Source organism: Mchenga conophoros, linkage group LG15 (genome assembly GCF_057382185.1).
Source record: "Mchenga conophoros isolate Kocher_MC1m ecotype Shallow Benthic linkage group LG15, M_conophoros_male_GT1.1, whole genome shotgun sequence".
Lineage (NCBI taxonomy): Eukaryota > Metazoa > Chordata > Actinopteri > Cichliformes > Cichlidae > Mchenga > Mchenga conophoros.
This window is the reverse complement of record NC_140540.1, coordinates 5,072,946-5,088,765: the sequence shown is the minus strand read 5'-3', so window position 1 is coordinate 5,088,765 and position 15,820 is coordinate 5,072,946. Positions and strand designations below refer to the sequence as shown.

Genomic DNA, 15,820 nt, shown 5'->3' with positions numbered 1-15,820 from the left:
CCCATGTTACACTCCTCACAAAGAGCTTTTGTCTTGATAAAAGTTAAAAACCATGGGCGCGATAAGCTCAGATATGGCTTGTGTTTGCGTGTCTTCCCAGTCTTTGCTGTGGCAAAGGTTGCTTTACTTCAGGCTGAGCTTATCAGACAAGATGTAATCGGTTTAATGGTGTTACCTTGCTGGCTGAACCAGAAATTCAATACCTGAAAGACAAACTTCAAATCTAAAATTTGGTGGTGCTGTTACTTCATATTTGATTTGCTTTCAAGATTTTAAAAAATTGTTAAGTGTCACTAAACCTGTTAGAATGAACGATCTGTCGGAGTCCAGATTAAAAGCAAAGCATTTATCCTGATTCTGCAATTTTTCCATCAGATGTGGGGTCACTGCTGAGAGTTGTAGGTGTGGAGACGCTGCAAGGAATAACCTGCTTCATATTATCTTGTGCAGCAGCCTTCTGGCAGAACGGCAATTTGGTTCTTTAAACACAGTTAGGTCCGGTGATCCGCAGGAAGTAATTTCACATCTGCTGGGAGATCAATGACCCGGCACTCCATCTCTAATTGGTTATAAACAGATCATAAGATCCTCTCAGCAATTATACAGAGAACACACCAGGATCTTTTTTTTTTTTCGTTTAATGATGAGACATGCATGATTTCTCAGGACTCTTGTGACTCTGGGTGTAAAAGAGCAAACCAGATGGCTTTTTTTGTAATGATGATTAAACAGCATCAAGCTACACAACTGATATCGAGTCAATAAGTGTGAGATATGCGTCGGCCTCCAACGTCAACCGTTATTAATAAACACAAAGCAGACAAAAGGCTAAACGACAAACAGCAAAGCGTGTTAACGCTGAGCATTAAAGTTCACTTCTCAATTTCCTGGAGCACAAATGCGAAGCAGTGCAACTGCCTCGCCGTATGACTTTGTTAATCCTAACACAAACCCAATCACAGGTGAAAAGCTGAGACCAGCTTTCAGAATACGACGTGAAATCTGATAACTCGCCACAAGATCACACCAACCTGACTCAAGGTTAAAATCAAAGTGGATCTCAGTGTGATGAAAGACCAGAAAAAAGGAGCTCATCTGTGGGAGTAACACCATTCTTTACCCTCGATGTAAACATAAACTATCAATGACTAAATAGTTAAATACTACTAAAACAATATGATGCAATTGTAAACAGATACAAGTGTCTGTTAGTATAAGCTCCTGTGATACATACAGCTGGGCATAAACAGTTAATAAATGTTTCAAGAGCAATAACAGTATAAGATCATTAATAAATAACTATTATAGGATATTTATATGTTGGGTTATTGCTGCTTCACAGCTTGCTATAAAGTATTCATGAGCATGTTGAGCAGATTTCTGAGGAGTCTGATTGGCTGGGAACATTAACTTTTAGCAACCAGTTTAACTAAACACCTTCTTTTCTCTGTGTATATTATTTGACAAGTCAAATGCCTTAATAATGACTTAAATAATAATTACAGCTGTGAGGCCGGTAGCTCGAGTCTAAGGATCTGAGCTGTGAAGGGGTAAAAAAAAGAGAGAGAGAGAGAGAGAGAAGACCGCAGGCAGAGGAACTACAACCAAAGTTGAGAGTGTAAAAGTGAGGAAGTGAGAGAAGAAGAGAGAGACATCTCTTCTGTGAGGGGGGGGGGGCAGTCTGTACAAGTGTAAAAAGGACAGCAGAAAGCCTCGCTGTTCTGTTCTACAGACTGACAGCAATCTAAGAAAATCTCTTCATGAAAATCTTTAAACTTGTCAGGATTATAACAACTAGTCCAGCCTTACAAACCCCAGCCTGTGCGGCTTGATGTTGCCAAGCAACTCAGACAGAAATTCAGCAGCGCTGGGAGTAATTACGGCATTTAAAATAGAAAATCCAAATTAGCTATACGTGTAAATAAATGAATAATATTTATAGTTGGATTACATGGCATTTTATGTGTTAGTGGCAATGCTAAAAGCCTCTGAAGTGTGCCCTTCAAGTGTACACTTGAGAATAACTGTCATGCGCTATGAAAGCTAGCCAAAGCATCACTTTTTTATCCCTAAGGGCCTGAGACAGGGGTGGGCAATTAATTTTCCCCAAGGGGCCACATAACAAACTGGGACTGTTGTGGAGGTCCACACCAAAAAGCTTGCAAAGGCATAAAAATAATATTCAGCTGAGCTCAGTTTGGCTTATTATTGGTGTGTGTGGAGGAAATTGTATCCGTTACCTTGGCAAAAGCAAAAACAAAAAAACTAATGAAACCTTGAGTGACCATCTATTTAACTATCCTGCAATATCTTGAAAAATCTTTGTTTTTTCTGGCCCAGAAAAAGTGTGACTGACCCTTTTGCACTAAAGGCAGTTCACGCTGTGTTACACAAATCTATTTCCAGCCACTTGAAAATCTGCCCATTGTTAAAACTGTTAAAAAAGTCATTTTATTTCAGTTCTAGAATTTTTTCCCCACCCTTAGCTGTAGCAAAACCTTCTTTGGGGGATGCCCTGAAATTTCTGCTGGAAAAAACACACCACAAACATAACAGAGGAAATACAGCACTAAATAAAAAAAAAAGAAAGCTAAATAATCAAGCTTTTAAGACCAGTTAGTGATTAACTTTAGCACAATAATATTTTTGCAGCACAATAAATGAAAGAACCGGATTCTGGAAAGGAGAAAAGTTCAAGCACTCTTCCCTTCTTCCCCTGAAACTAACTCTTGGATAAATTAAATTTAAAAAAAAATTACACTCCTCTTAAAATTCACGCTCCAAACATTTCCGACAGTCCCCCTTTTTTCCACCTTTGCAATGAAATACTTCAAAATTCTCGCCTCTTCAAATTCAGGGGAAAGAAATCACCTCGTTTTGGATGAGCAACTCAAAGCTCAAGTCAAAACAAGGACACTAAAACGGTCAAAGAAACATTGCATTACAGCCGCCCAATAAGGCAACACCAGATAGGACACACCTTGCAGATCACTTGGTTACCACAGTTGTGCTGGGCACGTTCATAAAGGGCTCATCAGCCTGCATCAAAACCTGTAATTACACCTCTCTCTTTTATTTAAAAAAAATGCTCTTGCCTTGAACTTTTAGGCAGAGCCACAAAACCCCACAGAGCATCCATCAAAAATAAATAACCAGCTGGGTAAGGTGGCTGCTGGGATCAGACTGAGAGCTTCTTATTTTACATTTTCCGTGTCGGGGCCGGTGGTGACGGGCAGGTTCAACACGAGGCGCTGACATGATGGGGGTTTTTTTAGGGGGGAGGTTGGGGGTTGTTGTTTCAAGAAGAGATAAAAGCCTGAGAGAATCTGAAACATTGCGTTACTGTTTTGGCTTTCTTCCGAGACAGTCGGAGCTTTAACACCATTGGCAGGGATGTCGAGGGCGGATTGCTAGATATGCATGCCTGGATAGATTTGTAATAAGTGCGTTAATATATATATATATATATAAATTTATATACAGTGGCCGTGGAATACAGTATGATGGGATACAGTACAGCCTGACGTAGCTGCCCATCTGAAGTAGCCAGCCAGGCTCTAAATACGGGTTGAGGAAGGGAGGGGAGTGGAGGGGGGGTTGCTACCAGAACACACAAACACACACACCAAGCAAAAATAAAGGGCAGTCACCCCTCCTGATCACATTTTCTGACCGGATTCCCGATCAGCGACGCGGTGGCTGTTCCCGATCCCAGTCCTAGCTGAGAGCTGTGAGGTTATGGCACGTAGCAGCAGCCCCGTGTGTCGCTTCTGGTGCACGAAGCGAAAAAATAATAATAAAAAAAAGGGTTCTGCGCTCCTTCTCTGGACGGCTGGGCAGTCGGAACACAACTTCAAACATTCACAGCCAGATAGCACCCCCTCCCCAAAAAATACATGTGTGTTTAAAAAAAAGATCGAGGTGGTAACTTACGGCTCGCCGCCACGCTTCCTCCAGCAGAGCCGGGAACCGTCGAACAAATCTGCGGGGAAGGACGGACAAACGGACGGATAGTCGGGGAAGAGCGAGCGGGTGGGGGTGTGGGAGGGCTGGGGAGGGGAGGAGAGACGGAGCCGGACTGGTGCGATGGCAGAGCTCCGTAACTGGGAGAGCTGGGTAGGAGTGAAGCGAAGAGAAGAGAGAGGGGACGTTCAGTGGCGCTGCCTGTGAGATGTGTGCGTGCTCTTCCTGGTTGGGTTTCCACCGATTGGCAGAAAGTTAATCTGAACCAGTTCCCATACGGACCAGCCTCGCTCGCCACCCCCCTCCCTTCTTCTCCCATGTCGGACAAACATGCAGAAAACTAAATAACTGCAGTACGCGAGGTAACTTGGGTCCATTACATAAAACACACAATGAAAAGCGATGGACGTTAGGCTACTGCCGCCCCCCTCCTTCCTCCCCACTATACCACCGCGCGGAGCCTCACCCCTGTCATCTTATCGTGACCAAAACACGCCAGACTGTTAAAATACGTCCAGAGACATTTCTCATTAAGATTGAACAAGGACGTGGCCATGAGTCAACAGTGTTCCGTGTGGTGGATGTGAGATATGAGGTTTAACTGAGGTTCTTTAAGTTATGGAGATGTAAAGGGGATTAAACCCGTCTAAAGCTCACTTTAATTCCCGACTTTTTTGTATTAAAGCAGTTTTTATTAACATGCAGGCTTATAAGGTTCAAAGTTAAACTCCACTTTGTCTACACAAAAATACATCTTTAAATCAAGCTCATGCAGGACCTTCATTTTTCATTTAATTGTCCATAAAGAGCTGAGACCAGAGAAGCCAATTAGACTGCAGTGGGTAACACCCATCTACCTTCTCCATAAGTTTGAAAACTTCAAAAAGTAAGGGGTACCCTCTCTGCTTTTTTGCCCCATCTCTGTCCCTGCTGTCATGGGGGAAAGGGCAAAAACAGAGAAACAAACAACCAAGGCACCAAACACACACCTGAATCCTAACAACACAAATCTGGGTGATTGAGGATGTTTGGTTTTTTTTATCTGTTTTTCCACCTTTTTCAGCTACTTTTCTCCCTGGTTATCAAATTTGTTTTTTTAGTAAGCATCCATAGAGCAAACACATCTCTTCTGCAGTCCTTTGTGAAACTCAGCAGTTGAAATGGTGGCACAAGGGTTAAATAATATAAAAGTACAACACCTGATCAGTCTGCATCTGGTGCACCGATATAGCCTCTTTACACTCACCCTGATGTGTATGTCTTTAAAACTGCAGGGGGAAAATCAGGCATGCTCCAAACGGGAGGTCCGAAGCTCAAACGGTGCTAAATGTTCCACCCACATGTTTCTTCACTTCTAGGAAAATTTAAGCAAACTCCACCATGCACAGTTACGGATCCAACTATAAGCACATATACTGTCATTTGCAGACAAATTACTGGAATACTCTAAAATCTATCTCACTAGACTCCTGCATTCAAAACTGAGACATTTATATTTGAACTGACTGATATGTATATGTGTTACCAGTGTAAGCTAAACTGTTAGATCAAACCAAGGTCATCACATGAACACGTGAGCTAGTGCATTTTTAAAAAGTGCAGCAGCAGGTTTTCACATAAAGCTAATCTCTAGTAGTGTAAATACTTATTTAAAAAAATTAATAATAATAATTAATTAATTAATTAGTTGCTACATTTAAAGTAAGCTTGTCTGCTGATGAGCTTATACTTTATGTGTAAATTTAAATAATTAAACTATAGCTGGGAATTAAACTACACAATTAAAATGTTTTTAAATTATTTTTCCTTTCATCACAGCCTCAAAAATTATATCTGCTGCTCCCTAGCCCCTTTCAGATATTTCAATTATCACGACACACTTTTATTAAAAAAGCAGACTCTTCATTTTTCTATTAATTTAACGAGTGTTTGACTGCTTAAAAACATAGTTCATCTATTGTTATTTTATCTGTCTGTACAGAGTGTCTGCTGGTGTGTTTTTCTCCTTCCACTGAGGCTCCAGAAAGCTTAAAAAACTGTTGAATTATTTTTTTTATTTTTGGTTATGCAATCAGAATCAGAACCTGAAATAAGAGCACCTGCTTTGCTACTTATTACAAACAACATACTTATTTAATGGCAAGAAATGGTAATGAAAGGCTGAAAGAGGCTGACTCTCTCACACACACACACACACACACACACAGCAAGAGCTGAATACAAAGTTATTACATCAATTGAAACCCTCTACAGGAAGCCTGTCACAGGCCAGTCTTTCCATTGCTGTAGAAAAGTCGAGTCAAGTGGCCGTCACATTGCGCAACATCAGATAATCAATACCTCAACTTTTCAAGAGAGGCTTATCCAATCAGATGCATTGTTCTTTAAAAAAAACTAATCAGGTATCATTTGTCAGGAAGACAGTTTGCATTTTCTAAAAGCCACTTGTGGAGAGTGAAGATTTGATTTGGAAATACCGCTCGGACACAGAAGTAAAACCTAAGAAGGTTGGTATTGATTGGTTCACCGGAGGGAAAAAACAGCACGATCATCCACTGGAGACTATATTCAAACACTTTCTGTTTAAAAGTGAGTAAAGTAACTTTGAGTTATTTTTAAAGCACTTTTAGAGACAAGAAACAGTCACTAAGTGCTTTACAGGGGTAAATCGATTAAAGAAAGTAAACACAAAGAAGCAGAAAAGGTTAGTTATTGGTCTCCTTTTGGAAAATGGAAGCTGTGGTCACCTTAGGTTTACTAAAAATCAACTAAATTCTAACTGGGTGGTTTTTTCAGCAAACAATAAAGCAGGAAAATGCCAAGAGAAACCTGCAGCTCCTTTACTGCATAATCATATCCACAGGAATTGGAAGCAGCGGAAGGATTCAATACCCAAGGCCGGCATTCTGCAAGAACAGCGTGCAGGTATGTGTTCTAGTTGGGTGCCATTTAATTTCACCATTTTTATAGCAATGAATCAAATGCATCCTCCAGAGCAGCAAATGAGAACGCACCATGAAGGATTTAACCACTAGCTAGAGCAATTGATAATATTAGCTGGACATGTCTTTAAGGGACTGTGGGAGAGCAGAGCAGAGCTAAAAAGAAAAGTCAGTACTGGACATCCAACAGGTGGCCAGATACGTCTTACATTATGAATTAACCAAGTTGAAAAACTTTTTAAATCAGGCACCCAATTGAATCACGGATCTCATAGAGGCAGACAGCTGCACACACTGATCCTTGCACCCATTATTACTTCAAAAAGAAAAGCTCACTCCAAATATGTGACCCCAATTTGAGTATGCAGTTAAGAAAATTAATAGATGGACACAATATAGCCAAAAAAGCCATTTAGGACTATTTATTAACAATGATGAACAAATGGACCAAATAACGATCGGATGCTGCTTTTACCATGGCGACAGCACTTCTCCAGATCAAATGTTAAAATTGTCTTAGATTTTAAGGCTCAAATCAAGTAGAGTTCAAAGATGAAGAAGCTGAAAAGGCAGAATTTGTGAAGAGTGTCACTTCAAAGTTACAGTTTTGGTTTGCTCGCTCTCTCGTTCCTTTGAACATATAATATCTACCAGTCAGAGTGGCTTATGAAGACATAGCAAGCTGCACTACCGGCAGCTATTACAAATGTACCTGAAACTGTAAACAGACACATCCTTTTGTCAAAACACTTGGCGAAAAAAATAAAAATTTTAGTTTAAAACCATCAGACTTAATGTTTTATTATGCACACTGGTTCAACGTCAGTTACCCTTACAGCCGAGTGCAGAAAGCAGATTTAGTCGGTCCTCGGTGGTTCAGTAAACAGAATCAAAAGAGCTCGTTTGAGTCCGTTTCACTGCGGTTCTTTTCATTGTATTGGTGAGCCTCAAGTACAGAGATGGAGGCCAATTATTGAGCCAACCCAGCAAACTACTTCATCTTTTTACTCTGACTGTAAGAACAGTGGGTGGTGATTTTTGTTCTGTTGGTTTTTTTGTTTTGTTTTTTTCTCATGAAGAAAAGCAAAGCTGGTCAGACGCAGGAGGAAACAAACCCCAGTCCTTACGGTCCAACGTGGATCTAAGTGTTAGCTACTCCAAAGGCCTGCACACAATTCAATTCAATTTGTTTTATGTAGCGCCAAATCACAACAGCAGTCCCCTCAAGGTGTTTTATATCGTAAGAACACACAATGATACAGCGAAAACCCCAACAATCAGACAACCCTCTATGAGCAAGCACTTGGTGACAGTGGGAAGGAAAAACTCCCTTTAAACAGAAAGAAACTTCCAGGAAAACCAGGCACAGTGAGGGGCAGTGTTGCCAGTTTGGGGGTGAGGGATGGGAGACAGGACAAAAGACACAGATATTAGTAATACCTAACGATTAAATGCAGGCTGGTGTATAAACACCAAACATAAAAAATAAAAAATAAAAAAAAAACACTGGGAAGGCCCCAGCAGCCTAGGACTACTCCCTATAACCGAGGGAGGGTTCAGGGTCACCTGATCCCGTCCTAAAAAAAAAAGAAACATTTTAAGCCTAATGATAAACACACACATACACAATTCAACTTGTTGGGTCATTAAAATTTCATACAGATGGCAGGCATAAAAGTGTCAGAATGACTGGACACAGAGAGTGGCGGGGCACTGAAAATGAATTCAACGATTAGGGCAGGGCTTCTGTCGTAAAAACGCCAACATGGGTTAATTATTAAATTAAGCACTAACCGTAAAAGGGTGGCGCCACGCATATTAACACTTGCAATAATGGGCATTAATGGGGCAGAAAAGAGTCCAGCAGATGCGATTAATCTAACACAGCATATAGGTAAAAGGGTTCCTTCAGGACAACGACAGCAAATGAGCATAAACAAGCCTCTCCCAATGAAACCGAGCAACCGTGACAGTAATCTGGCTTGTCATTGGAAGGCGCTCCTGTGTATAACTACTCAGACGGCAGCCAGTGTAAACACATATGGGCACACAAAGTATTTGACTGTCACACTCAAATGAAATTCAATTTACAGCCATTAACAAAGGTCAGGACCAAAAAAACAAAACAAAAGAAAAAAGATACACAGAGGGATTTTTCAGAGACTGTTTGAGCCCTCTGTTTTTGCAGTATCACAGTTTACACTTCCCTAGTCCAATCACACATCAGTGCAAGTAAGAACTGGATATTGTAAACAAATGACATAAAAAGCTGAGGTCCTCTATATAAAAAGTAAAAGGCACATAAGTAGTACATGCAAAGTAAAAGTACTCAGTCCCTGTGGCTATTATCACAGTTCTAGTTTTTCCTGTTATAGCCGGTCAAGGTGGAGCTACTGTTTTGCAGTTGTATACACAGGCAGGTATTTTTATTATTATTAGTATTATTTATTTATTTTTACAGAATATCCTCCTTTGAAAGGGTTATAAGTGAAAAGAGTGATGAGTCATCACATGATTCATGGGAGAAGGTGTGTGTTCTGTGACGCAAATTTGATTTTGTTTCCCCCCCATAACCTTTGTTTACGTCTAAAACGTTCGATCGTTTTTCTTCTCTGGCCTCAAACAGTCATTTAAATAAAACCACCCGAGAGGCTTTTGTTACTCACAGTCATCAGTCGTCAGACACTTTAACAGGATGCGAGCTTTTGTGTTAAAAATGTTAAGATTACAAAATTGTTTTTCTTTTTACATAAACCTTTTTTAATTGTTTAAAACTGTATTTAGTTACTTTCTACCACAGTGTAATGTAACTAACTGGAACTATGTAAAGATTTGTGGATTCATGCTTTTTGATGTTGAACCAGTGCCACGTCTATGCGCACACATACACACACCACATTATGTGGGTATCATAAATGCCCGAGGGTCACCATAAAAGGCACATGATCATCAGTAACCATACTCACAATGGTCACTTGTTTTATTGCAGATAATGTCCAAATCACACTATTATAAGCCATGGAGGATACATGCTTTGGCTCAAAATATAGACATAAATCAGCAGAAATGAATGTAGTGATTAACACGCTTGCCTAACATCCAAAAGATCCCAGATTTGAGACTAGGTGGACACGCAAATCCATGGGAGGGTTGTGTCAGACCTGCTTTTCGACCTCTTGTGAACAAGGGAGCAGCTGAAACAAGTTTTAAACTTCCTTATGTTTTGTGGCTGCTCTGCTGCTACGATGCACACACAGACCTGTCTATAGGAGGTTATTACTGAGGAACACCGTTAATCCAATCCAGATTTGACTTCAGCTCCTTTAACTGGACCTGAAGTTGTTGCTTACAGGTGTTTGTAGGGTTCTGAGTTCATTAAATACCTGCAGCTCCACAGCAACAGGGTCGGTACGTGCATCCACAGAGTGCGAGTTTCAACAGAGGAGACTTCACTGCAGTTATTAATTATCACAGAGATGGGATCGCTCAGGAACTAACAGTAAGTCACAGCCTGTTCTTTTCACCACCTCACACAGCTGAGCCTTCACACCGGGGTCACAGTTTCACAGTTCAATCAGCTGTTACACACCGGCTGGCCTTTGAGCCTGAGCTCCATCACAGCTGTCTGAACATTTCTTATTCTACGTGTAAAGTCTGGTCGTTTCAGTAAAAACAGAAAGAAAAATATATTATTCTTGTCAAGCTTGATTTAATTTCTTTAATATTTTTATGCCTTTTTATCTGATAAAATGTATCAACAGGTAGCCTAGAAACAATGAAGCTTTTAGAGTATCACGAGTTGCAGTAATTAGATAAATTATCATTACACATGGACAGAATCTTTAGTCTTTCTGAAATCAATTAATAAATAAACAACGGCTTGAGACAACTCTGTTGAACAGCGCAGGAAAATAAAAATAATGCCCAAAGTATTTGAAACGATTAGAACGACTGATTGATGACACACAGCGCAGGAATAAAAATCAATAGAAACAAGCACAGATGGTTTAATTATCCAAAAAATAATATATAGTGCTACTCCAAAACGATTCCAACAGTGAGTATTTTATTGATAATTAAAGCAATAGATTTGTATGCTGGCAGAAATCCATTGCTAATTCACAGCGGATTGCCTTTATGGCTCAGTTATTAGTCCTGCATGGCTATTTAATGACAGGTCTAGGTGCGAGTCATTAAAAAGACTTCCTTATTAAATTTCATGACATTTATGATTGCTAAGTGAAGCGTGGGGCACTGTCTGCTGGATCAAAGGGAAAGAGTGGTAAAGTGATCCGGCAGGCTGAAGAATGAGTGCTGAGGAAACTCCAATAGATTAATGATCAACTACAATAAACCAGTGTGGCCTGGCAGCACAGCACACTGCAGGACAGGCTCACAGACGAACCTGAAAAAAATTAGACCCGGCAGAAAACAGGATGCATTTATGATGGTGTGAACAAGGGAAAGAAACACAGAGGCTAAAGGTCACTCGTGGTGTACACCAAGCCTAAACGCGCAAGCAGTGGAGAAACTTCTCCACCGACTGATTCAATAAAACCTGCACTTCCTCTGACAAGCCGACGTGGTATTATTTAGATTAGTAAGTGACCAACAGAGATAAAAAGTGATTACCTCAGCTAAACTTAGCTACACTCTTACTCCATAACGAGCTTGTAAAATATACTCATTTACTTGGTTTTGTGACTTATTTTGCTTATTTGTCTCAGCAGCTCCAGCAAAAGGCAATTCACCTTTAAACTTCTCAGATGATTTCATTTACACAGCTTTATTTTTTATTTCTTTTAAATAAGTTTAACTGCATTCATCTCAGTGGAGCCCTTGGTTGGTGAATGCACAAGCTGAATTTTTAAAGTAGCTCCACCTCACACAGCCACAGTATTAACTTGCAAACAGTAAACACTTCTGTATGTTTTTAATAGAAGTGGAAGCTTGAAAGCAATAAAGTTGTCTTTTTACATGTAGTTCTGGTGCTCAGGTGACTGAATAAGGACGTGTTAGGCACCACTCAAATATGCTTGTGAGCTGTATAATCAATACTGAGGAGGATTTGGAGTTCTAGTACATCATCATTACACAAAGCAGTTTCTAGATTGTTTGGTTAAATACTAGAATTTGCTTAAACCCAGTCAATCAGTGTTCTTTCTTATTCTTCTTATCCCAAACGGTCCCCAACACTGCTGGAGATCAATCACCGACAGCATGAGCCTCCGGAGGGGGGTTTCGTCTGTGACATAATTTATTATGAGCCCATTGCCCTAACTGGCAAACTGTGATGTGGGTTAATTGTCGGAGCAATTACGACCCCTCGTCATTAAAAACGAAATTATTACTATTATTTTATTTTTATTTTTCTCTTGATTTTGATTGCAGCTGATGAACTGTTTACTTCGAGAAGCTCGTTAAAAACAGGTCCAGCGTGAATCACGCGCACGCGAGAGCACGTCGCAATAAGAGAGAGCGAGATGAAAAAAAAAAGCCTCGAGACTTAAAGTTTGCAAGCAGTCGTGCGCGCGCAGCCACACCGAGTGACGGCCAGGTGTGTCCATCTGCGCATCCTTCCACATGATCACAATATTAGCGAGCTCGCGGGCCGCCGTGTCCCTCTCTCTGACCTTGTTTCAACGTGTTCACAACAGCACTATTACCAGTCGGTGTTAACCTTTTGATGGGGGAGAAAATTGGGAGTTGAGGGGGGGGCTACGCTAACACACATTATACACGGCCAGTACCGACCGAGTACCACTCCCTGTGAATATCTCCTCCATCATCATGGCCATTATCTACCTCTGCAACGTCCTCCAGACATGACTTTAAAAAACGGGGGACTCACAAAAAGAGCAAAGCTGTCCATGTAACCTCTACTCTGCCTGAATAAAAACACACACACACACACACACAGAGAGAGAAAGAGAAACGATAGTACGGAGCAGCCGTCACTTACCGTAACCTAGGTCCTCTGTAGCAGGGACTACCTCGTCTAAAAAACAAAATTTTAAAAAGATTCGCTGGTGTGAGGACCACTTCTTCTTCCTCTTTTTCTTTCCCCCCCCCCAAATCGCTAGGTAAGACAAGTCAGCCTCATCCGAGTGGCGAACCGATGCAGATCAAGTGGAGGAAATGAGCACGAATATCGCCGATGTTTCTCCACTCGAAGGAACTCCTTAAAAAAAATACGGCGAGAAGAGAGAAAATAAGAGGGGAGAACGAGGCAAACAACTCTCTTCTCGCAAGAAGAGACTGCACTCTTTTCCGAGAGACTAGCTGGCTTTGCTCTGGCTGTTTTTCTTATCCCATTCACTCTCCCGACGGCAGCACGGCAGCAAACCTCGAGAATTGGCGTTTCAACAGCCCGCACACACGTCGTCTGTGTCCGTCCCTTTGGCGTTAACAACGCGCACAGCCCGAACAACAACTAGCAGCACAAAACACAACACCACACCATAGATTGACTGCAGCGCTGACAGACTGGGTGGGCTGCACCCCCCTTTCTCCGTCCTCTCCCCTCCCTCCGCGCAAATTGAAGAAATCCTCAGCAACAAAAAAAAGTCTCCCCGCGTTCGTTTAAATCGTAAGTGACAAATATGGTTTACATAACGACCACAAGAACATCCTCATCCTACTTTCCGTGCCGAAGCATGTGATAGCAACATGCCTTTTAAAGAGGTATCCACGCGGCTGTCTCGCTGGATCCGCCCCTTAACTTTCTTGGAAGGATGCGCTGTGGGGTTAATTGGACGCGATGATGGGCGTCACAGTGTGCATGAAAGCACCTGCACACAAGCCACTGTGCTACAGAGTGGGGTTCAGGGCAGAAAACAGAAGTAAAAACGAAAAAAACAAAAGAAAAAACTTCCTGTTGCTTGCATTGGCTCCACGTGAACGGTTGCAAACATTCGGTCTAAGTGAAACTCCTGATGAACCTCAGCATGTTTACTGTGAGCCACGGCGTTCAAACCGCGGACAGGTGAAGTGTTGATGCACTGTTCTTCTTGTTATGTGGTCTTGCACTAACATGCTCCTCCCACATAAACATTATTGGAGGGCAGACCCAAGCACACAGCCCTCATGGCAATGGGGACTCCCCACTTGCAGCCAGCAGTCTTCCCCACTCAGCAGGACAGTGTGCCACACACAACAGAAAACAAGAACTGTTTAGGAGTAGTTTATAGAACAGCGCGCAAGGCAGTGACCTTGTCTCTGAACTCCCAGGATCCCAGTCTAATTGTGAACATGCACTTAAACAAGCCTTATCCAGGCCCACACGCACCCCACAGAACCCAGATGATCTGCTGCCAATTCCCTGGTGGCACGGGCACCGCAGGACAACTCCAGAGGGTGCCCATGAGGAGATGGTTAAACGAGTGAAGGCAGGTGGAGTACTTGCTGTACATTTGACAAGAAGAGCATTGATTCCTTAACAAGTAAAAAAAGGCAAATAACTTCAAATTATTGTTGCATACTGACTGAACTACATGATAATAATCCAGTAGTAACCATTTATTTAAAAAATATGTTTTGCAACAATTACCCAATCTCCCATTCTACTCCAGGACCCTGAAGAAAGCCTGCAATCTGAGAGAAAATAGCTCTGTTAGTATAAAATGATACTGTAGAGGTCTTTGAGTTATGATGGGGCCTGGTCATTCAAGACTTTTTATGGAAATTACATTTTGGATTTAACAGGGATCCAATGAAAAGAAGCTAATTTAATTCCATTAACAGAAAAGGGGCATATGCAGCATAAAAAATAAATTTATTAATAAATAACAGAAGAGGCTGTTTGATTATTCCCCTGTAATTTTGCCTTTGGCCTGCCGAGGCACTGTGTACAAATCTTGCTTTGTTAAAACCTATATATATATCACCTATGTAAGCAAGTGAAAACGCAAAATGGAAGACTCCATGCTTTACCTCTTCGTTTTAATGTTTGTCTCTTCTATAAAGCTATTCCAAAACCTTAATTAACTTCACAGATAAGTGGGGCGGGAGGGGGGTGTTTTTTGGCAGCTAAGAGTTCACCACAAGTGTCAAACACATCTTTTATTTTCACTAACTGGTAAACAGATGCGATTCCTCCAATGAGCAATTGCGTTTTGTACAGCACCTTAAAAAATGATTGGCAAGTAATGCATTTTGACTGCCACAGCCACTGCATATTAAGATTTGAATAAAATTTTATGGTGCAAATCAAACAGAGTCCAATATAGTATGTTTTGTTTTTTTGATTCATTTCTAATTTGTTTTAAATGTACTTACCTAAGCAAATGTACTGTTAGTGGAAATTATGAAAAATGGTACGATGTCAACATGTTAACTGCTCCCACTGTATGCTCTCATTATATGTCAGTGTGTGTGTGTGTGTGCCGGTATTGGTATTATGCAAAAATAATTGTTCTGCCTATGGGTACAGTTGTACAAGGACAAACTTTGTTCATGTGCTTAAGAGATTTTTGTTATATTAATGTCAAGTTTTCAAGAAAAAGTTTTTTTAGTAACATTGGGATCAATGCAAAAAAAATGCTCAAGGCTTTACCTGCTTTCTGCTGTCATTGTATGTCAGTATATGTGTACTGGCACTGGTATTGCATTGCACTTACATTTTAAACAAAATACACAATTCAGTAAAGTGCATTTTAATTTACATTCAACAAGTTCAAAGGCAGTCAAACTTCTGGTTTATTAGGATGAAATGATTCATGTAATTCCGTTTGATCAGGTCTCTAGTTGATAATTGCTCGATTGTGATAAAAGACTGCAGCTTCCTAAGCTGTCCAAGCTCATTACGGTACACTTAAGTTTACCAATTTACTTCCAGCGTAGGGCTTATCCTTAATTACACACACATAGACACACTGTGGGATTCACAATTAAGCTGAATCAGGATGCAGGGCATG

The 15,820-nt window shown here is 41.0% G+C and overlaps 1 protein-coding gene across 2 annotated transcripts in view; it reads right to left on the bottom strand.

The window, feature by feature from the left end:
* Window positions 1-13,837, bottom strand: part of LOC146557554 (bromo adjacent homology domain-containing 1 protein) — a 29,793-nt gene extending 15,956 nt beyond the window's left edge. The window contains exon 1 of one of the 2 annotated variants that reach the window (XM_085246296.1): window positions 12,868-13,837. The gene's annotated coding sequence lies outside the window, so the exon portion shown is untranslated. Of the gene's footprint in view, window positions 1-3,933; window positions 4,095-12,867 lie in introns of those variants that run through there. The other variant, XM_085246297.1, reaches the window with a different exon arrangement.
* Window positions 13,838-15,820: the final 1,983 nt, after the last annotated feature.